The sequence below is a fragment of the Festucalex cinctus genome, chromosome 8, assembly GCF_051991245.1.
Source record: "Festucalex cinctus isolate MCC-2025b chromosome 8, RoL_Fcin_1.0, whole genome shotgun sequence".
Classification (NCBI taxonomy): domain Eukaryota; kingdom Metazoa; phylum Chordata; class Actinopteri; order Syngnathiformes; family Syngnathidae; genus Festucalex; species Festucalex cinctus.
In genome coordinates, this window is record NC_135418.1 from 14,929,567 (window position 1) to 14,954,627 (window position 25,061).

The following is a 25,061-nucleotide window of genomic DNA, read 5'->3' on the forward strand; positions in this document are numbered from 1 at the left end:
CACGACAATTCATTTCCTCATTCATTCAGTCCGCTGCGGCGACTTTTTGCATCTGTAGTCTATAGCATAAAGTCCACATTTGTCACGAACATGGCATGTCATTTTGACAATGAACCTATTGATGAAGGTGCCGCAATATTGCGCAGAGAATTAAATATTTGGCGCGAGAATGTTATCAGAGCGCGTATATATGCTGGTAGTTCCGCACAGTTACCTTCTTGAGCGGTACCGTTTCACATCATAGTCCATCATCTACATGTACAACTTACATTTCAACAACTGTCTGTCTCCTTTAAATGACTTTTCTGACTGAAACACTTTCACTGTTTCACTCTAGAGAACCTTTTTTCAACTAATTCCTATGGGAAGCGTTTCACTATAGCACTATATTTTCTATTTAACATTTTCAACACTAAAATAGAACCTTCTGTTTTGAACCAAATACCAAAATACAGTAATTGATTTATAACTGACCACAAAGTTGACAAAATGTTTGGGTCACATTCAATGGTCAAATTGCGCTTTAAGTTATAATGTGAAGGTAGCAACAGAACTGAAACAGCAGGAGCTTTAAAAGCTTTTGCTTGGGTCTGGATTTGTGTCCAATAAGCCATGCAGAGGATTAAAGAATGTTAATGCAATGCCAAAACAAAGTGGACAGTGCACACACACAAGCGCACAAAGTAAGAAGAGTCATTGCATGTGAACAAAACCCACTCAAAGAAATAAGCCATGTGAAGAATGATCCATTACTGGTTCGCACAAATTCTTACTAACCACCGTCACAGATCAGAAGTAAATGACACATCTCACATCTGCTTTATTTTTTTGACTCTTGAGATAATTATGCAATTATTCATATCTTGGCGAGTCAGTGAATTTACTAGCTCATGTAACTGATCTTAATGAATCCGTATTTCACAAAAAAAAAACAAAAAAACGGTGCAATTACCACACTTTACCTCCAGTGTCCACAATAGTTCTTTTGTTCTTTTGGCAACATTTAATCTCATTGTAGGATAAATGTTATTGGGAGTCCTGTAATAAAAGCTAATTAAGGTATGTAACGATTATCGGCCGGTTGTAACTTTTTGCAACCTCAGTTCCAAAGGAATTCCACTCCTGTGGCCTGGACATGCCACCGTGGGGGGTGGAGAGGACAAGAACACCCCCCACAAACAGCCACACATGTTCTGACTGACACGCGCACACGCACACACACACAAATCAGAACAGTAAAAGCCTTCTTAGAAACTTGACTTTCTTATTTTGCAACAGAACAATGAATTATGAAATGTTATGTTTGCCATTTGTGAAATGTTGACTCCATGAAATGTCATGAAAATGTTCCATTGCAGTGGCAGATTCTCCACTAAACTTTCATGTGTATGCACGTTTTAACAGTGTAAGCTAGGTAACATTTCATTTGAGGTATTCAATTGTACGTGTTGCATTGGTTGAATTCTGACCTTAGAATCTTAACACACATGGGATCCAGATTCAATCTGATTAGTCTACCAAAAACCTCCCCCAGCTGGTAACTTTCCACTTTGGTCTCACCGGACCCCTGGTGTGGAGGCCGCCGCCCTCCCAATTTAAAAGCACGCTCCCTGCTTGCTGCTCCCTCTTTTGGCTTCCTCTTTGGCTCCCGCTCTTTCCGCTGCTCTTTGGCTCCTCTCTTTGGGCCCCTGGCCCTTCTGTTCCTGCTGCCAGACAAAGAGCTAGCCCAGCTAGCTTAACCTCCAGCACACGGCAACGCACAGAAGCCATCGCGTGTTGCGAGAGGCGCGGCGAAACACGCTGCTTTTGGTCCCTGCACAAGGCTCAAACGGACGGTGCCTTTCCAGGCACCCTGAGGCCTCAACCAAAAAGGGCCTCTTCCCAGCCAGCAGGTTGACCCCGTGAAGCTCAGCTGGCCAGCCGGACGAATTCTGCTCCTCTTCTGAACTGAACCTTCTTCATCCCTTCTTCAAACGGGCTTGGCGAGTCTCCATCCAGGGTCCTGCTTCTCAGATCAACCCCATCTGTAAGTGCAACTTTGCAGGCCTTCACCCTAGTACAAATTGGTGCAAACAAGGTTGATTGTGGGTCCCATGTTGGTTTGATTTAAGAAATCCATCACCTTGGCTAAGACCGTTTCTCTTTTCTTCTCCTTTGATTATTTTTATTATTTTAGTTCTCGTTTCATTTCCTATCATAGTAGTTAGTTTTGCTTCTTTAAGTTCAAAGTAGATTTTCCCACCTAGGTTAAGAGAATAAACGTGCACAAAACTCAAACCCTGTTTTTACTGTGTGTGTGTTTCATCAATTTATAGTGACCTCTAAGCTGAACAAAGAACTCACAAAATTGTAGTAAGGGCACAACCTTCATTTTAATGACTGATTCAACGAGGTTCTCATCTGTTATCCTGATAAAATTATCAAAAAGAGATGTGGTGCTCCGCAGGCAAGCTCAACTTAATTTAAACATTAAGTTTGAGTCTCCTTCAATTAATGAGCCAATTGATTATTAATTTAATAATTAACAATTATTGATTTAATAATTAATTGGACCGATTTCCCTTACAGGTAACAAGATGTTCAGTGGGGGAGAAACTCCTTCATAATAGTGACTGCAACATTTTTTTTTGTTCAGCAAGCCATCAGGCAGTCACTATTTCATGATTTGTTTTTCACATATACTGTAGTAGTGCCCGTATGAATCAGTCCACACTATGGGGCAACGGTAGGACTTTGGAAGGGCCACAAACACAATACAGTGCTCTGCATAAGTGAGTACACCCCAACAGGTTTGTAAGAACACCCTTTGTTTCCTTTCAGAATCAGATTTCTATGCAATACTATACTATAAAATACTCTGAATGATTAGCGCCATTGATTGCAAACAAAAAGTCGTTTTCTTAACAAATTTATCAAAGAATATTGTGCACAAATAAGTGAACCCCAAGAAAAAGACTGACAACTAATTCCAGGCCGAGCAGACATGTTGCTATTATGGAGGTCAAAGAAAATACAAGATGTCGTCATTTTTGTTGTGGGATGCATTATTTTTTTTTGCATTAGTTAATTTGATTCAACTGAAGATTTTTTTTAATCTATTATCAATCTTACTTTCATGTTGTAAGTTAAATGCATATTGTACAGAAAACATTTTGTCAAAATTTGGGAAATTATTCTTATGTTCATTGAGACATCGTTAAATTTTTCGAAGGGGGTGTACTCATATACGCTGAACACTGTAATTTCTGTTTTCCTTTGATTGAAATTCAAGAAATTCAGTGTCATCCAGGCCATGATTTCCTTCAGAAAGGACAAAATTGACATAAACAAAGTCATGGTTTGGGTAGGGTTTTGTTAGTTTTTCCGGGGTTAGTTTTGTTCTGGATCAAGGTTAGTTTGTGTTTTGGTTATTTTTTTTCCTTAAGTCAGTCATGCTCTGTGTTTTTGAGTTGTCCCTGTGTCATCCCCTAGTCTGAGTCTAAGCATTGTTTTGTCCACCTGTGTCGCCTGCCCTTACACATGTATCGACCAATCAGCATCCCCTGCCACTTGTGTCTTGCTCAGCTGTGTCAAATTGTTGTCAATTAGTGTGTGTATTTAGTTTCCTGTCTCCCCGTTGTCCTTTGTCGGTTCATTGTTATTTTCTGCCCGATTTGCTGCCGTAGTCCTGCACTATCGCTCTGCCCTAGTTTTCCTTGCTCGTCTGCCTGGAGTTTATTATGTTTTGATCAGTTCCTTATTTGCCCTGCTTCACCTGCGTTTGGGTCCCTCACCACGTCGGCACCCGACAAACGAAAAGTTGTCCTTTTTCACAACAGGAAATAGTTAACAGACTGTCATGTGCATATCAGTGGAAGGAAATGCCCTATTTTCTCAAAATGGAACCCAGGAGCAGCAAATACAACAAAAACAGCAGAGGCTCAAAAATTGAACCCTGTGGAACACCATATTACCGTCAGTCAGAGCAGAACTCAGAGCAACACAAAAGGTTCTGTCTGCCAAATAGGATGTGAACAACTCTAGAGTACCGCCACTAACGCCCACCTGGTGCTACAAACGAGACGATATCACTTGGAATGTGGGAAGCCATAGGACCATGAGAAACTCAACACCAGGGGGAACATGCAAATATCGCACAGGAGAGCCTCAGCCGAGGATGTCTTCATTATGAGACTCACTTCGATTGAACAACCTGAAAATACTATCATATTTAATAACACTGAGAATGATTAGTGACAGTCATATTGGATCAGGCCGCAGACTAGTGCTTACAGAGTGAAATTAATCTGGTGTGAAACGATGACCGCTGATGTTCCTCAGGACAGAACACAGAGGACACTCGTGACGCCGAGCACTGTGACCATGTTCCATCAGCGCTCGCTCCTCTGCAGGCTACAATGTGCACGCCATGCTGCATAACCAAAAGGGCCCTTTCATCCATGCGACACCAAACGCTGTGCTCGTCTTGCATTCCAAATGTTTAACATCAGATTCGCTGACTTTTCCTTTCTGATCATTTTTTTCCCGCCTCTGCAAACAAAAATCCAGAGAGATTTATTAGCCCGAACAAAGGACAAGTTATGCCTGTCATAGTTTTGTATGCATATTCAGTGTAGCGATGAGTCTGGAAGCCGTCAGCATCCATGAGAGTTCAATCCACACAAGACAAGGTCAAGATGCACCGCGTCCCTGTGGCCAATGAGCTAATCCCCCGAGCCGGTTCTCATATTCTGTTCTCCAACATTGAGCCGCCCACTCTCTCATTTGCATTGTCCCATTCACAGTAGAGGGTGAAAAAAAAACAATAACAATGTAGACGGAACATCAACACTCTCTACCTTATTATGTTGCTGCCCAGGTCAGAGAAGAGCCAACTCGGAGATGAATAAATCCTGCAAACACAAAGATTCAGCTTTAATCAATCAAACCAAACAGATTGAGAGAAAATATTTCTAGCAAGGTAATTGGCAGAAACATTTTTTTTTCCCCACAAATATGACTTGTGGATATTATATGTAGATCTGATATCATAATAATATGTTGACATTCTGTTTACTTACAATGGTTTTGTAGAAAGATAATTAATACGTAGATCATGATAAGAACTCAAAAGCCATCAATTTACGACAGCAAGCTCTTTGCCAAGAAACCGTGCCCCTCGAGACAATCAACAAAATAGCTTGCAGCAACTGACCTGGGATAGGCTGATTCAAAGGATTTGTTTAGTTTATTGAGGCAGCAATCAAACAAAACAGTAGCCTTTTTTTTTTTCGTCTACTGTGATGATACCTGATTGTGAGCTGATCAACAATCCAAACTGACCGTTACCTGAACTCCACTTGATTAGAGAAACCTGACCTAGCTCTCTAGAGGTTTGCCGTGAAATGGCCCAGCTCTTGTCATGCCAACCCATTTTGGACCGAGGTTCATCTTTCATTAGTGTGAGGGCATTTGAAGTGGGTCACAGTAAGTTCATTGTGTCCGCGTGAAAACAGCTTAACATTTTCATACATGCGTTGTACAGTATGTACATTGTATAGTAATGGTGCATCCAGAAAGTATTCACAGATGTTTCCACCATGACAGTTATACCTGTATTCAAAAGTAGAATACATTTCCCACAACATGCTTCAATGATGAGCAGTGCTTGTTTTACTTTAACCATATAAAGCCAAATGTATCATATTAAATACAAGTCATTTTGAATCCTCTATTTCATGAGTGTAATTTTTTTCCCATTAAAACGCTGATGTAGATGATCTGACACATGTATTGCATGGATAATCTATTAGACAGCAGTATCAGCCAGCAAATGGCTTTTCCAGCAATCTCGCAAGATCGCCCCAATTGAGAAAGGAGAGATACCAATACTTATTAATAATTGGAAATGTTATGTCTGATTTTTGGAAACACACATTTTTTTTTTTTATGTCTGTTTATTATTATACTTTTGGCAGTTACAAATGTACTAATTTAAAGCATTATGACCGGATGTATCAAATATGACACACACCAAAAGTCATACATTTAAGCTTGAAGAAAAAAAAAAAAAAAAAAAAGGTTAATTGATAATCAGAAGTGCCAACACTAATGCTTCCTGTATTTGTTTATCCCTTGTTGCTTTTAATGTACATTTTAGTAAATGTATTGCTTTTAACTTAATGAGTATTTTGGTGAATGTATTGTTATTGTTGTGCAATGTATTTTTATTTTACTAGGGTAACATTTACGATCTGTTTCTGGACTGTAGATGAAAAATAGCCTTTTGGCTAATTCTGGCATATTCATAGAAATGTTTATTAATATGTACTGTCCCTGATACAAATAAAACAATATGTGGAAGATGATTCAACCCCCACAATTTTTTGTTTGTTCAAAAGGACCAATAAATACTCTATTTACAAAGAATCAGAATTTTCTCATATGTTTCATGGTTCGGGCTTTATAGGGATAATTATCAAAAATGACGTCTGGCTATGGAGCCAGCCAGCAAAGAAAATGTGTGCAGATGCAAGATTGGTAGACACATTTCCCAAAAGACATATAGTTGTAATTGCAGAAATAGGTGTCTCTGCAAATCATTGATAAGATTTCAAGGCACTTTTCATGTTATTCCTTAGCTTTGAATATTGCATACATTTGGAAAAGTGTAAATAAATAAATGTTTTTCACATTATCATCACATGGTGTTTTGATGGCTATGAATACTTTACTGTCCATCAGATTTTCTATGATTGCAACAGTGTGTTTTATATGAGAATGTCTCCAGTATATCAAATGAAAGAGGCAAACCTTGGGGACCTCACTAAAAAGAACGTGTGCGTAGTTCTCATGCAATCGACCAATAATGAGGCCTCATTTACAGAGCAATATGAAGCCATCATCTTAATAAACGTGACTAACATCGACATTGGATCAAGCTGAATTTCCACAGCATTGCATTCTCATTAATGGGAGTGTTTGTATTTCAAAATTAGTTTTCTATTGCTGTCCATAGCTAATGCTTGTGTCTAGGTGAAGAAGTAACAGTAAAAGGCTTTGTTTCCTTTCGGGCTTTCACATACGTTCACCTACATATTGATCATTGCAGAAATGCTCAGAACGCTAATATTCACCATCCCTGATGTCAATGTGCATTTAGAAAATTATTTAGGTGAATTGATGCTTACACATTGCACTTGATTTGCGCTGTGCACACCGCTGAGTAAAACAACAGCAGTTAACCAATGGCAGTAAGTGACCGAACAGGAAGTAACCTTTCCCACTGGTTTGGTAAAAGCAGGTTGAAGCTCGCCAATATACATTTGTCACCGTTTCAATAAGAAGGGTCAGAAGTATTAGGACAGCAGCTTAAAAAAATGTATTTGGGTTTATACGATTCTTATGGCACAGTTGGATTGAGTGGAGTTTCGATCTGCACGTGAACTGTAGCTCCATGTAGACATATTTCCCCCATTTTCTCCTCCATGCTGTTTTCACTGTAGAACTCCATTAAAATCACTCTGCTACCATCTCTCATATTGGATGCGCCGAGATGTCATCACAAAATATGTTCAATTCAGGCGTGCACCGTGGGAGCACATACACAATAAATTGGTTGGCGCCGTGTGAAAGGGCCTTAAAACTTTCCTTGAGTATTTTAAGATTTAAATTAAAGTTCAGTGCAAAAAAAACCCAACAACAACTCTTTCAGCTGGCAAACTTTTTCTTTGTGGCATAAAGGCCGAGGCTCAATAATGTCAATAATGTATTGATCCTAGAAAGGGCGCATATGTTTTTGTGTGCTGAAATTCATTTAATGACAATCTCTATGGGACTGCTTGAATGCGAACCCTGGGGAGCTGCTCCAGCAAGAAATGATATTCAAAGTAAGATTCCCTGTGTTATTATTGCTTCCAAACACAGCTAAGTTCACATCAATATTTACTTGTGCTTCATAAACTAACACAAATAGCAACTACATTAACATAAAATAAAAATAAACAGAAACCCCCCACACTGATGTTAAATAAAGTATAGTATATTGTGCTCAACATATATGCAAATCATAATTTTGACTATATTTCCTTGAACAGCTGACATAGTCAAATAGCAGACTGCACCCTAAACTGGTCGCAAGTCAATCACGTCGCTTGTAGAGCCTGACAACCATTCGCACTCACACTATCACAGTGTGGGAAGTGAGGCGAATAAACCAGCATACCATAAGTGACTCATGGTTTACATGGCAGTCATTACAGCAGCTGTTTGATCATATGTGTACATGGAAATGATTAATGTAGGAATAGCAACCCAGTCCGACTGCAACCACGACTTAAACTACATTCTCACTTATAGACAAAGGCCACCAGCCTTTTAACTTGTGGGTCGGGTGTTTGCACAATGCATGTTCAAGTTACTTATTTGTAAATAGTTTTTTTTTTCATTGGGCTTTATAGTGGTTATTTATACAGATATTTACTGTAATTGTGACTTTGCTCCTGTGTTAGCATACTAGCATGTGTGTGTTTTGACGTAAGTACAAATTTGGGTTGTCGCTGTAGGGTTGAAACTTTAAACTGAGGACTCATGTTCAGTACAAAACATAATCAACTTTATTTGGAGAATAACTATTCATATTCAGGGACAAGAAGTTTGAAGTTGAATACTAGCATGGTACAAATACAATTAAACAACCTCTCAAATAAATGCTACCGATGCTTTTATATTGTAACAATTCACACTGTTGAGACTGTTATGGTTGCATCGGTCTGCATCCTTCATATCATATAAAGAAGACAAACTATTGACATGGCAAGATATAAGTGGCAATTTGTGGGCATATTTTGTGCAATTATGAAATTAAATTTTAGTATATTTATTTTTGTACATGTACTGGACTGTCTCAGAAAATTAGAATATTGTGATAAAGTCCATTATTTTCGGTAATGCAATTAAATAAGCAAATACAATCTGGATTCATTACAAATCAACTGAAATATTGCAAGCCTTTTATTGTTTTAATATTGCTGATTATGGCTTTTTTTTTTTTTTACTTGGTCTAAGGAAATAGTCTAATATTTTGAGATGGGATATTTGAGTTTTCTTAAGTTGTAAGCCATAATCAGCAATATTAAAATAATAAAAGGCTTGCAATATTTCAGTTGATTTGTAATGAATACAGAATGTATGGCATTTTTGTGTATTTAATTGCATTACAGAAAATAATGGACTTTATCACAATATTCTAATTTTCTGAGACAGTCCTGTATGTGCCCTACAATGGACTGATGACCAGTATAAGGCGTGCCCCGCCTTGGCCCAAAGTCAGCTGGTACAGGCTCTAGCTCCCCTGCGATCCTAATTAAGATAAGAGCAATGGTATGTATGGACGAACTGATTTTCAAACCACAAATTTAAGAAAATTTAATTTTTTTTAAAAACCAATAGAAAATCACCAAACAGGCAGCGAGAGCCCACACAAAGCAAGGTGTTTTTTTTTTTTCATTTTATTAATCTCAGACTCACAATACTATACAAACGAAATAAATCCACATATAAAATTGAAAATTAGATTAAAAATGAATAAAAAAAAAAGTAAAATAGAAATAAGCAATAATAACCCTCTTTACCCAAATATAATTAAACCGGCATGTGTATTAGAAGGGGCAGGAACAAGCATTTTTTGCTTATCTAGTCTTGTCCCTTTGTTTTAATCCCTAGTTGTGTACAGATAGGTTTATGTATAAACATATACAAGATTATAGTGCATATAAAATAGTACAGTATATGTAAAAATACATATACTGTATATCCACCTTTACACCTCCATACATTCACTCTTAATATACCATAATAATAGTATAACATGACATGGCATACCAATATAGAATAGTTGTCATAATCATCCTAGTTTCTAATAAGGTCCTCTGAAAGCTACTTTGAACATGCAAGCATGTGTAGTTTAAAAATATGAATTGCCATTTTTGAACAATACGGTTTCATGTCCCTAACATCTGTGAAAGTAGGTTGAGACTTTCCGACAAGGGGGAAATTAATGTCCCAGGGTGACAACAGTTGAGAACCACTGACCAGGAAGTGCAGGACATAACCTAAAGGTCAGCATTGCGCATCCCTCTCAAGTCGAAATATCTTCCTGGCCATCATTCCGGGCAACTGACTGACTGCAAGAGACTGTGCCACTTTGTCGCTCTACTTCATGCTCCACTTGCCTCCTAAAAGTTTCAGTTATGGCACACTAAACTTTTTTAACCTTCTTTGAAGTGCACCATTACACTACATATACACACACTTGCTCCTGAATTCAAATGTCCAATGTTATGGCAGAAATGTCGAATGAAAGAGTTTGATCTATTTTTTGAAACAATGTCATTCTTTCATTGTCTTTGACTGGAAGTCTTTTGTTTTATTTGACACACAACAGTCACTTGACCAATATAGTCATGAATAACATCAGCGCTATCATTAGAGGGGACGCGTGCCTTCTGTGAACTCCCTCTCTCCTCCTGAGAACCCCTAATAATCCCTAATTGTGTCAACGGCCGTAGTCGTAGCAACGCTCTACGAGCGTAACGCCTCCAAAACTAGAGCAGGGATGCGAGAACCAAAAGGGACAAAATGTCTCTGCTGCTAATGCAAAACTAATATGGTCACATTTATTCTCTAAATGCAAAAACACCAAATTGTCTGCTTCCATCAACTCATTTTTCACTTACCCATTCTGACGCTTCTCTTGTCCCATTTTCTGTTTGATTATTTCTCCGTTTCCACGTCTTCATAACTATCCTCCACTCCCTCGTGAGTGTGTACGGCTCTCCCTCCTCCTCCTCCCTCTCCATCAGCACCTCCCCCTGAGCGTCCCATGTACCCCACAGGAGTAAGAGCGCTAAAATATTGATTGAAGCTTGATGAAGGCGCACTCCGTGGGGGGTAGTGGGGTGGCGGCCATGCAGGACCGCTGCCAGGAGGAGTTTGAATTAAGTGAGAAGGATGGATGTAGTTTGTTTGGCAGATGGAAGTGAAATGATGCAGTGTGTAAGCTTCACATGTAGTACTGCCCGATGAGGTCGTCTTCATCCGATTTCCAGCCAAGGTTGTTTATTATACAGCTCTCCCTCGCGCCTCGCCGCCCTTCTTCTGCTTTCTATGCTCCTCTTTCATTTCTTTTGGCAGCACTTCTCCTCACGTCCAAACACCGCCCCCTCCCCCTCTCTTGAAATGTCATCATTTTGCCAAAATGTATGGCTAAATTCAAATTTTCTTAGGTGACTTTGCTTATTTTTGCTTTTAAAAGTGACCTTTTGCTCTCTCTTTGAAGGTGACCTTGTCGAAGAGAACTAGAAAAATTGCCATGGAGACGGAAATCTTACTCAGTGATGCTCATGGAGACAGCATGGGGGGAGGGGAGCAACTTCTGAACAATGGTTGAGATTATAATAATACCAATTCCTTTTTAGCTATTTTCTTCACGAAACACTTCTCTTATGACTACTTAGTATGTTTTTGTGTTTAAAATTGTTTCAATTGTCTTTACTCATTTACTTTGGTTTTAAAAACAAAAAAACGTTTCAGCTTTGCAAAAGATGAAACTTTTCCTTCATAAAGAACTGAAAAAAAAAATGTTAATACTTCCCAATTTATTCAGCTTTAATTCCAAAGTACAGGTGTCTGACTACAGTTAGAGAGAGCTTATCGTGTTTTCCTTTTAGGTCCACATTCAACTTGATCATAAGTATGCAATAGTGGGGGTATCTACCACAAGATAAATCTGTTTTCAAAATGGATCATAATATAGCATTCAATAGTTGAACAACTATAAATCTATTTAGAGTGGGACCAAATAGACTCAGTTCTAGAGTAATATGCACACTTGGAAGAGAGTAAAATAAAGAATTTAAAAAAATAAAAGTAACTCAAGGGTTGAGGAATGAACTCACAACCTTCAGCTTGGGAGACCACACTACCACCTGAGCTATGCCCCTCCTACTGTTTACTTATATTGGAGTTACGAAGATTCCAGATGACGCGAGTGATATACTAACACAGCAGGAGCTGCGTGACTCAGGGAGTAGATTGGCTGTCTCCTAAGCTGAAGGTCGTGAGTTTGTTCCTCAACCCTGACTTCTTTTTTTCCCCCCAACTCTTTATTTTACTCTCTTCCAAGTGTAAATAATACTCTAAAACTGAGTCTATTTGGCCTCAGTCTAAATAGAGTCAAATTTACTCTACAGAATTTATTGTTGGTTTTAATTTTCCCAGTTTCATACTGTGCTCCCCTTTGAAGGAGATCAGCTAGGATCGTTTTTCCCTCCCTCCTTCCTCACCCCCCCCCCCCCCCCCCCCCAATTTAAGAAACTTGGGCCGGTAATTAACGTACTGCCAGGCTTCTCGTTCTGTCTCCCTTCTGTTTCCCTTTGTGTTTTTACATATTTGGCCAATAAATCTGATTCTGTTCTATTCTGTTGACGTTGCACTGATTCGCAAAACGTAGCATCATGTATAAAGAAATAGCAGCACTGCCTTAGCTGGGAAGATGCTATAACTAAGATATATTTGGTTCAAGAAGCAGAGGGCAACCCATGATTGCGTGTGGTAGTTTGGAGGGTTAAATTTGTGAAAAACAGCATGATCTCAAGAATACTGCCACCCTATTGAAAACATACTCTAATCCATCTCGCCATTTTCTATAGAGCTTATCCTGTTCAAGGTCGGAAGGAGCTCAAGAATATCCCAGCTGACTTTGGGAGATAGGAGGACTACAATTTGGACCCACCGCCATTAAAGTACAGGGCACATATTGAGACAGACAACCTTTATTTCACAGTCACATTCAACTCGGTTGCATGAACCACTACACAGTGACAAAATATCTGGTGGTTAAAAGTTTTTAATATGAATGAAATCGGTTAACCATTTCAATGTTTCTGGTAACAAACATAAATGTCACTACAACAAAGTACTCCAAGTGATAGTGAAACCAAGCAACAGAAAATACCTTCCCTTATAATGTATTTACCATCACAGGGTCATAAATCAAGCCACGATCATAAATCAATCACCACAATCCTTCAAGACTTTTGCGATATTCGTATCCTCTCTCACATGTGGGCCTAATGAACCGTGAAATTTAAAACCAAACAGTGAGGAAGAGCAAGGTACAAACTGCACAAGTTTTGTTGACAAGTCATTCAACTGCCAACATAACACCTTTAGCAAATCTTTCAATACATAAACTCAAATAGACGCAGATATAAAGAAAATGCAGTTGTCTATTGCACAGTCCTGGTGGGCTTTTGAACACAAATGATTGAGTGGCAGGTCCCACATGACTCTCCTATTGTCTGTTTGTATTTTCCACTTGTGGCAGATGTAAATAACAACACTCTAGTTATATTTAGACTTCCAAAATCCTGAGGGCATAAACTTCAAAAAAGGCCATTGCTAATGTTAATTTCTTGGCATTTTACATGCTGCATACACACCCCAGGCATACCCTGGCTTTGGTGTATCGAGCTTGCGATTTATCTGCTTTTTCTATGTTATCTGTTTGTATGATCTAAATACGCTTGATTAAAGAACATTTAGATTCACTGCATGTAATATTTGTTATGCAGGCAAACCAAAGGAGAAAGATGCTATTGTTGGTGTGCTTATTATGCATGCACAATGAGACAAAAGAATGTTGTAGTTGCGGTATGGAGATAACTTTTCAGATCCGCAGACAAAGAAATGTTTCTTCCCGAGCAAATGTTTCTGGCTTTGAGCCGTTGAGGAGGGAAGATGCAATCAGGCCTGCAATGCGTCACTCACGCAGCCGTAGGCGGAGATAATCACAGCTGCCTGTCAAAATTAGGGCCATGCAACTTTCTCCAGGCGTTGATTCAAAATGTATGTAGATGTGTAACATTTCAGCATAAATAACAATCTTTGTCAGTGAGGCTCGCTGCTTGTGTCCTCTAAATGCCACCATGAAGAGAGTGCATCTGGGTGTTAACTGCTGCAGTACGCTGTATCATTTACACTCAATTAGCCCACACTTCATATTCAGAACCTGACGCTTAGGTATAGGAAGCCCATAGATGAACTATTTCTATGTCATCTATCTACTATTTCATTAATACATTCACAATTTCTATATGTTCTGAAACTAGACATTAAAGGCTCATACTAGCAAACAACAAAAAACGGGTTGATTAAAGTGGAAGTCAACCTTAAACATTTCTTGACAAAAATATGTTACATGTGACCTCACTAGTCTAACATGACATTCTGATTAATATTACATTTGTGGAATATGAGTTATAGCAAAATCCAGCTGTCTTTATCCACATCGGGGGGCGGCCATTTTGCCACTTGCTGTCGACTGAAGATGACATCACAATTCATGGCTCAGGCAATGATCAATCACAACTCACCTGTTTTCTGAAGCTGAGCTGTGATTGGCTGTTACCTGAGACCTGAGCAACTGTGATGTAATTTTCACTCGACAGCAAGTGGCAAAATGTCCGCCTTCTGATATGGGTCGAAATGGCTGGATTTTGCTGCTTAACTCATATTCCAATTATGCAATATTAACCAGAATACCATATTTAGACTAGTGGGGCCCAAAAACGTATAAATATGTTGTTGTTGTTTTTTAAATACTTTGTCCTGCACTCCCCAAAACGTATTCATACGTTTTTTATGTTTTATATGGTAGAGCATAAAAGCTTTGATACAGCATAGAAGCCTCAATACAGCTTCTGACATGAAAAAGTCAGCCAAAGCAATGGTAGTTACTAAGAATTAAAAAAAAAAAACGGCCAGCAGATGGCAGCAGAGTATAAGAAATCATCCAGGGCCATGTTGCAACAAGCTCTTTTCCCAGGGTTTTCAACTAATTTGTCAATAATGATGAAACTTAGCTAAATTCTAATGCTAATTGCTTCAAAACGGAAACAGATACAAATGTACTTTTTTTTCCTGATTAAAGAAGAGTCCATGTTTTTATAGCAATAGAACAGAATATTCTGTGGGTCTTGAAAATCAGTCAAAATCCAATAAAACAGCCAGGAGCGATTGGGGTTGCTGCAGTGAAAATGGCTGGGAGTGAATGAGTTAAGTGCTAGTAATTTCTAGCAGTCATATATACTCTCAACATTCACATAGTTTTTCTTCAGCCAAGTCAGAGTTTACAATCCTATAGTTACACTGATAGCTTTGCTGACATAGTTAAGCTTCTTAGGAGCGTAAAAGGCAGAAAAATGCTAAGTAGCTTTGTCTCCACAGGAAGCTCCTCAGATGACATGGCTGGCACACAGCTGCAGGCGACAAACAGACAATGCCGGCGTTGCGCAGAAAATTCTGCTTGGACTTGCCTATTTATCTCTGCTGTATATGTGCCCAGTGTACTTCCGAAAATGCTAATTGCGTGCTTTACATAAACACAATCCTCTTGAATACAAAGACATCTAGTTTCCTGTGCATAGTGTAAACTCGGGACAAGGTTTTGAGCGAATCAAGCTAACTCTCCTCTCTATATTCATGCGAATTAACCAGAAATGAGATGTTCAGATATGCCCTTTGCTTATCCCGCCTGAGTGAAAACTTCATTAAATCATCCAGTCGCAACCAAGCTACATTGACCAATTAATACGGGCAATAATCTTCTTTGCTACACTCGCATGACACAATCTGACACATGTCGCCACATCATGACTGTACCTGATGAGCTGAATGAAGTTGACTCACAGGCTTCCAACACAAGTTTTGTAATGAAAACTTGGCATGACCTCTGCGTGATCTCTCTGTTTTGGCTACAAGGGCTCTAGCTGCTATGCAACATTTGTACACACATGAAAAGTGCAGCGCAGGGGAAAATATTTCCTGCTTATCAGGCAAGCTTTACCTGGACTATTTCATACTCCTGAAATATATCATGGTCCACATTTTAATTCTTACCATGGAAGATTAAGAACTCATGTTTTTGTTTTTTTCATATAAATATGTATTGTAAATAAGACTTTATGACTGCAGAGCGAAGGTTTGTGATCTACTATACACTAGCGTGTATTTAGTACAGACAGGATTGAACGTTCTCCCAGTTACAGTTTGCATTTTTATAAGCTACACTTCAAGGTCAGGCACAGACATGCAACTTGATTTGAATGAAGTTTTAGTGCTTTAGCACCATTGTCTTTTCACTGTAACAACTGTCACATGACTGTGATTGAAAAGAACCCTGATAATATAGGCTTTACTGTGCTCAACTTGGATTCTGTGTTCTCAAATGTAACAAGAGTTGAACAGGGTTTATATATTCAGGTTGGTGTATGCAGCATTCAGTTTTACATTGCCTTGCTTATACAATATTCATGGGTTTCCTTATAGGAAGCGACATAAGGTATTTCTTGCAAAAATTGAATTATTGGAATTATTGGTTCAGTTTACCAGTGATGGCAACACAATGGATGAACCCTGAATTCCTGGTTCCTTTTTAAGGTCTTGAGTTTTTATTATTTTTTTTAAACCAAGTAAAACTTGTTGCACCACTTTTTGTCCATGGGATGTTTGACATCATTTTTTTTTTCCAGACAGTTACCCATACAAGTACTCAATCAACCCATCCTTATTATAGCTGACGGAAACTAACAAATAAATAAATAAAGTCAAATTGAAACAACACTTTCGTTAATGGAAAAAAAAATGCTTTAAAAAGTTAAATCTAGCTTAACCTAGATATTACGTTTACTAAAACTAACTCTGATGCAAGGCGGACACATGCATGAATTTTGGCCACGATATTGCCGTGGCAAGTTGTGACATTTGGGGCACGAACTGGGATATAACTCGACGTGAGCTGTTCATGAACTATTCGTGGCACTTCGTGACAGTCGTGGCATGGTGCGCACTACCACGCACTACCGCTCACTGGCGCGCATCCTTCCCACATCGTCCGACGAGTTCACGAACAGTTTGCGCACAGTTCACGACCCGGTTGTAAAATTTTGTCGTGACAAAAATTTTTAGCATTTTTGCCCCGACATGGCACACAGTCATGACGGACTAGTTCGCGCACTGGCACGACTCGAGTCGTGCCAATTCGTGCCACAAAATTTTGTAAGTGTCAGCCTTGCATAACTATAGTGAAAATGTCCTTTGTATTATTGGTATTTGTAGATATTGTACATGAGTTTTGGGTCTCATTTCAAATATATTTATTTTGGCATTGATGTAGGCCTTCATCCATATCTAATTGCTTTAGCTAATTATAGTTTATTTTATTATGAAATAGTCACCTTTTAAAATGAAAAAAGACACCCTTGCACTCAACAAATACTACATATATTTTATATTATTTATATTTTTTATGTATTTATTTTTAAAACAGTAAAACTCATACTAAAACTACTGTAATAAAAAATTTAACTTTCTCTAAAAAACAATTAAATTAATTTAAAATACAGATCAAAACGAAATTAAAAAAACAACTATCCAGAACAATTATAACACTGCCACTTACAAATGCAGGCACACTCATTGACTCGATTTTTGTGTTTAGACCAAGTGAGTTTTCAGCATGCAGAGCTTTCTCCAACAAGTGCAGGGCATCAGTGCTTTAACTGAAGTCAGCTGTTATCTCACAGCATGGGCAACCCCCGAAGGATTAAGCGCCAATCCCTCTTAAATCTACCCTCCTCATAAAAACCGTGACACAAGCTCTTGCAGGGATAATGTTGGTGCGGCACAAACATTCATAATAATACCAACAGGCACTGTCAGGGCCCCATCACGATCAACTATCAACGGCCTAACTCCACTAGCTAGCTCTAGCCTAGGGTTCAAATGTCAGCCCGTCACAGCAATTTGCTAATCCTGTTGCTGATATCCCGCTGGGAAGTTACAAACTGTTGTTATGGAATCTGATTTTCACAATTTTGTTTCTTCTCAATTCATCAAACTGGTGCCTAGTATTTACCTGATTGGCCAAAAAGTTGGATGGTCCTCAATCAAAAAGATACTTTCAAAACTAGTGTATTTTTTCCGCTCTATTAATGTCCAAGCTAAAGCAGTTAAGATGAGAGAGAGAGAGAGAGAGAGAGAGAGAGAGAGAGAGAGAGAGAGAGAGAGAGAGAGAGAGAGAGAGAGAGAGAGAATAAAAAAAAGAATGAATAAAGTACAGATAAAAATAGATAGAAGCTGACCTCAAAGCACCTTGACAATAGCTTACTTAGGACAGAGCATGGATTTTTACAAGTCAAAACATTCAGCTAAAAGTAATCCACGTTAAAAGGCTCCCATATCTGTCAAAGTGGGACAAAAAAGCTCCAAAAGCTCAGCTCTCAAAGAGACATCTACACTACCACTTAGCTTGTGAGTCGCTGCAGTGCTTGTTTACCATCATACTTGTAGATTCTTTTTGTGCCTTCTTCCACTTACTGAGATGGTGAATGGCATTTTCTGCCATCCTTTATTTGCACCTATGTAATATATGTAACAGTCATCTTGTGCCGATATTTCAGTTTAAAACCCCCCCCATAAATGTTCTCTTAAAAAAAAATGAGAGAGAGAAAACATCCTTTTTTATCATTCATTGGTCGCTTCTCCTTCACTACTCCCATTTGGTCTGACAGCGGCGCAGGCAATGAGGTCGGCATTTGGCCTATTTTTAAAGCATGAGGAGCTCGGGACCTAGATTTGCTCTGTCATTTTAGAACATCAAGGACTGCCCTAAATCACACATAGGTGACTTTCCAAAAGCATCTCGCAGGAAAGCACATCAAGTACTTGGCTGAAGGGGGTGGAGTTACAGAAAGTATGTGCCCTGTTGTAGCTTTTATAAGGTCAAGTGAGCTTTTGTATTAAATATGCATGATCTTGTGTGGCCAATGAAGGAGCTGGAATAAGTGCTAACAAGGTCAAACATTTTTCACAGCATTTTTGATGTGCACTTTGGCTGTCCAGATGGTTCTACAAACCAAAGTGTATTTACATTATATGCGCATATATTGTACTGCTTATGATGAAAAATAGTCCCAATCAAATCTATGTAGCATTAGGAGAGGGGATTTTTTTTAAGGCAAGCTACCTGTCTTGTTTAATAGATTGTTGTGTATTTTTTGAAAATACGTTCAAACATACAGTTCTTAAATATACGTATTTAAATACATTCAAACATAAGACAAACATTTTTACTCCACATCAATTGCTCCACAATAGGACAATTACTTACTATGAGATTTCTTTTTAAGGAAAAGTGTTTTATAAATTAATTGTGTATTAATTATGCTTTTTAATTTCATGTCTTATATTTACCACAGTGGCAATGATGAGTGAAGTGCAGGTACTCATTGAAATGTCAACACTTTGCCTCGAAACCATTTGCCTGTAGCATAAATAAATGTTAACATTCATGAATTAATGTTAACCCTCACTGTTATATCATTAACTTATGTGGGCCACATACAAGCCTGTAAGCCAACATATACTCATATGAGCTATGAGCAGAGTGAAATCAGGTCAATGCCATTAAATATGAAGGTTACACAGCATAATGCAGCAACAAAGAATAACAGCACGATCTGACGTGAGATTAGTAGCAATGGGTATTGTAGAAATAATGACAAAATAATGACTATATTTTCATCTGGGTTATTAATTCAGTTTAAATTGGTCTGTGTTGTAACCATCACTGGCACTGCGCAATCATCAATAGTAACGTGCATACTGCATAACACATTTATTTTCATCAGAAAATACTACCTACAGAACTGTTAATGCAATCATGTCAGATTGGCCAAACTTACACTTAGCTACCAACTTTCTCAGGTGGTCACAGTTATTATATACAAAATATTTGACAGTGAATGGGAAGTTTGTTTGAAACAAGTAGGCTAATGGCAAAACAGGAAATTTCTTTGAAAACATTAATGCACATACTTGCATGATGTTTTCCCTTTTTTGTTTTAAACTTTACATATGTTATGGTCTGGGTTTTGGTTTGGGTTTCTTTGGTCACGTTCCTTGTGTTTCCATGTCTGTCTCGTCAAGTTTTATCATGTCCACCTGTGCTCGTTTTTCCGTTCCCGTGTGTTATCCAATCAGCTCCCCAAGCCACTTGGGTCTTGTCCAGGTGTCTCTCGTTAGTATGTGTATTTAGTTCCCTGCTTTCGATCAGTCCTTGTCAAATTGTTGTTGTTGTTGTCCTGGTCATACCGCGGTCCCTGCGCCTGCCTGTTTTGGTTTCACTTAGTAAGTTTTTTCCCAGCCTTGTTTTTTACTTTGTATTTTGGTTTGGACTTTTTTTTTTTTTGAGTTAAAATTAAAAAATATGTTCAAGAGCACCCCTGCCACGCCTTTCCTTGCCACTCTCCACTTGGGTCCTCATTCCCCCACGAACCCTGACAACATAAATGCTGCACTTTATAATTTACAGCAGTATAACTTCTCGTGTAGTGTGTTTTAGATGGATTGACTTTTGTGCTTTTTATCGACAAAGTTGTTTCATTCATTGTGCGTCAATAATCCCATTTTGTAGAGGTAATGAAAATGATCCAAAATCAAAAAGACAGCGGCATCATGTCATTCCCACTGAGGGTGCAATAACAGTAGCAATCCTTCTTTCTGGTGACTCATGAGACGCTCACTCATCATGTCGGAAGGAAAAACAATTAGCCAAAGGGAGGCCTACCTCTGTGTTTTTTAATTTACTTTTTATCTACTCACTGTGAATGATAATTCTCTGATGATAAAGTACAGGCAATTAAATAAGAACACCCTGTCAAATTCCTTGTCATTTTAAACAAATCCAAATTATTTTGGAGCGCTTTGAGAGTGGTCTGCTATTGAGCCAACTTCTAAAAGAAAACTATAAAATACATAATCTAAAAACATTTTATGTACTACTAGTACTACTAGCTGCAATTGGCTGGCAACCAGTTCAGGGTGTACCCTGCCTACTGCCCGAAGCCAGCTGGGATAGGCTCCAGCACCCCCCACGACCCTTGTGAGGAGTAAGAAGTTAAGAAAATGGATGGATGGACTACTACTACTACTACTACTACTACTACTACTACTACTAGTTGTACGACTACTACTATAAGTACTAGTAGTAGCAGCAGTAGTTGTTGTTGCCTGGCAACCAATGTCAGCTGGGACATGCTCCAACTCACCCTCTATACCTTAATGAGGACAAGCGCTATAAAAAATGGATGGATGGATAAATGGCTCTCATGTAGTGCTGTTCAGGACATACAGGAAAGCTCACATGCTCACACAGAGACAATTAATGCATGGCTCTGGATAAAATAATTGGACATTAATCCTTAAAAATGCCTCTGTGATCAATTAAATACTTTTATTGTTCCTACTTCGGTCTCCAGTGTGCAAACAAAAAGTTAGTTGTGTCTGCTTTAAGGTAATAAATTCAGAGAAAGAACAGTTGGAAACTAGATCATTAGCGTGTATTTGCTTTCATTCTCACCATGTAGGAAATGTTGAATGTATTTATTTTATTTTATTTTTTTTACAGAATATATTTAATGAGCATTACAACAGGATTATTTTCTCGCTCCTATTACATATTGAGTGTTGACGGCTAAAAAAATTCTTTGTGGTGCAAATCAGTAGCACTGACATTGATCCTGCTTGCAAATGACAAGAAATGAAGGTTGTTCTGCCTTTCTCAAAATCGGCTGACATGACACCGAGTCCTGGCATTCAGTGCTACATCAAGATGCAGCAAACAGATGCCATATTATGGGTTCAATGCAGTCTGATTTTTGCTTTCTTTCTTTCTTTTTTTTTTGTTTTGTTTTTGTTTATCCAATTTTAAGCAAAGTAACATAAAGCAAATGTTACTCATAGGACTGATGGTGTCCATTGAATTTAAACATATAGTGGTTTCTTGTGTGTGTAAACAGATCAGTGGGGCTACTGCTTGATTTGAATCTTATACATGACACCTTTCCAAAGTTACAGATATCAACTAGAAGCAGACCATAGGATGAAACATCCTGTTCAGAACAGACTGTAAATAAACATGTCATGCCTTTTGGTAGGCTTGCAAAGGAACTAAATGGCTAAAAAGGCAAAGGGATGAATATTTTTGCAAGGCACTGTAAAAGTGTCATCAAAATCAAGTTCAGCCAAAATTTTAACAAAAATATTTTAATGTAATACACAGATAATGATGTCGATTAATTATAAATGCTACAACTACCTAATTATTATTTTTGTGAATCACCCTGCATTTCCTTAGTATTGATTCTACTTTGCAGTATTGCAGAATTCTTCACATCTGCCTAAAATTATCCACCTCTCCACAGGCCTTTGCCTGGAACATTGTGATTGACTGAATTGACAGTTTGATCTTCTCCTCATTGAGAGACATCTTCTCATTCCAGCCGAGCTGTCGTAATTTTTTTAAAGAAACGATCACCTGTGCCAGGGACGAGAGCTTTGCTTGCTCTTGTGGCTATCATTCATTGTGGAGAGCCGAAGGATTAGGATCAATGAGGAAAAAGTCGGAGAGAGTGTTCTGCATCTCAATGCGAGCCACTGTGTGGAACAGCCTTGTTAGGATGCGGTGGCTTAGCCAGCTGATGTGATGTGTGGCTTCGTGGATAGAAAGGGTGAAGGAAGCTCAACGTGACAAAAGCTAACACGGAAAAAAACAGCTTTTTCTCTATCGAAGTTTTTGTAATCTAAACAAAATTTAACAATGATCTATGTATGATATATTTTCTTTGCTTGTATGATGTCATTACAGTGTGGAGTCTTGCTAGGCATAGGGAAAATATCAAAATGAAAAACAGTGTCATGGGCGCAATTTCAGATTCCTTCCAACTGTAGAATTGGTTGAAATAAGTTTCTTTCTGTCTTTAATTCCTTACAAATCTGTCAGCCACACAGATGTAGGAGATATACGTCAGAGATGACAATATTTCACCATATGCACTGTTTGCAATAAGGAGAAAATGTTCTCCATCGTGTTCAACTACATCTTATTAGTAACATTGCTGGACAGCCTGTACTGGAAAAAATGGTGTTTTATTTACTCTCGCTTCAGATGACTGTTCAAATTTGTGGAACGATTCCATCTTTATATTTATCCTTCTTATTCTTGATTCCTTTCCTTTTTGGTATCTAAAAGTTCATGAATTTATGATGCCATTGCAAAACAGGGACAGCTGTAGGACAGGAGAAACAAGCATCCATTCCTGATCTAGCCACCTTTAACTAGTGCAGGGTGTACACAGTCTGATAAATGAGCCAAATTTGAGCCATTTGCCCGCTTTAATTAAAAGTCAGCAAAGGCCTGATTTTCTGCTGTTTCTAGAAGCTTATCCTGCGCAGTTAACCTTGGTGTGGGGATATGTGATTTCCCCTAACTGATCACCGGCCGACAATCAAATATTGTAAAGCTGCTCAATATTTACAATTGTAAATCTGTAAACAGAACACTTGCCAATTAGGAAGTGACCTGATTCTGAATATATGTTGCCGCACATGAATAGAGACAGTTGGCTGAGCATTTGTGATAATAATAATAATAATAATAATAATAACAATAATTATTAATAATAACAATAATACTACTACTACTAATAATAATAATCATTTATTATTATTATTATTATTATTATTATTATTATTATTATTATTATTATTATTATTATTATTATTATTATTATGAAAGTCCGTTAAGTTAATCAGTAAAATAAAAAAAAGACAAGAAAAAAATGTAGTTCCCAGATAGTCTAACAGTTAGCCTCTACTAATTAATTTTTAATTCTTCTTTGTATTTATGAGCAGTCTGGTGCCCTATAGCCCCATGCTGCCTCACAGGTCAGTCTTGGTACTACGACAGATAAACATTACTATGCGTGTACCTTTCTTTATTTAGACAGACATCAGCAGGCTTAAACAGATGTGATGATGTCTTACTTAATGTCAGCAATTACCATATCTTCGTTTTTTGTTTCTAAGTAAGCTTGTATTCATAGTTTGAGTAACCATCTTAAGTGTAATGGGCAAGGATAAAAAGTTATACATATAGCTGAAGAGAAAGAAAGAAGCACTGACAATGACTAGATCGTTTTCTAATATTACAGAATGAATTGTGACATCTCATTTGAAAGTCATTGTTTTCAGTCAGTCCAATTGTTATCATGGCAATCACATCGGTGTTACTGATAATAGACCATTTTATTCTTGACTGAGCATCATCTACTCTATTTGTGATCCTTACATGCTTATTTGTGGCTGCAAATTATTCACTGGTAAACAGATCAAAGCAGTTATTGTCTGATATTTCCAATTGTTCCATTTCAATGTTGCTGAGTGGTTATACACAGCCACTGATCTGGAAAGCTAATAAAACGAGTGTGATGAAATTGCAAACACTCTTAAGCCGAAGCACCTGCATCTGTCATGTGAATACAAAGATGTTGTGATCTGATTCTATAAAAAGCTCCTAAAAAAAAAAAAAAAGTAAGACGATGCAAGTAGAAAAAGGCGAGATTTTGTCTCTCCAACAGAGACAGTGCTCCTATCCAGGGGAGGACAACATCTGTAACTCTAAGGAGGTTTAAATATAGACGTCTGCTACTTATTTTTGTTAGTTTTTGCAGCTAGAGAATGTGTTTTTAATGTTTCATTCCTCGAGATTGTACCTTGCTGACATACCTCCTATTAAAAAATATCCCTTAGAAAACTACAAAAAGTGTGATTTGGTCACTCAAAATATGTGAGAACCTCATATCATGTACTCTGGTGATGCCAATAGTTCCCTGGAGACTGAGCAATACATCGCCACCACTTCAGATATTGGGCTGCCCTATACATTATTAAATGCCCCTGTGAAGTGTACGTATAACTTCCTTCTTAACTTAGGCCTCACATAAAAAAGAAAATGAAATGCGCCGCCCTTGAATTCCTACTTTCGTGCTGCGGTTTTAATATGGTGTGATTTGTCTTTCTGTCTATGCAATAAGTAATATGATGAAATATGTGAAATGCAGACCTCCGTAACCAATCACAAGAAATACATATTGAGTGCAGTGCAAATATATCTATTTGCA

At 38.1% G+C, this 25,061-nt stretch overlaps 1 protein-coding gene across 5 annotated transcripts in view; it reads right to left on the minus strand.

The window, feature by feature from the left end:
* Positions 1-25,061, minus strand: part of dlgap4b (discs, large (Drosophila) homolog-associated protein 4b) — a 99,594-nt gene that overhangs the window by 70,613 nt on the left and 3,920 nt on the right. For all 5 annotated transcript variants that reach the window (XM_077529770.1, XM_077529767.1, XM_077529768.1 and 2 more), the window contains exon 2: positions 4,839-4,892. The gene's annotated coding sequence lies outside the window, so the exon portion shown is untranslated. The remainder of the gene's footprint in view (positions 1-4,838; positions 4,893-25,061) is intronic.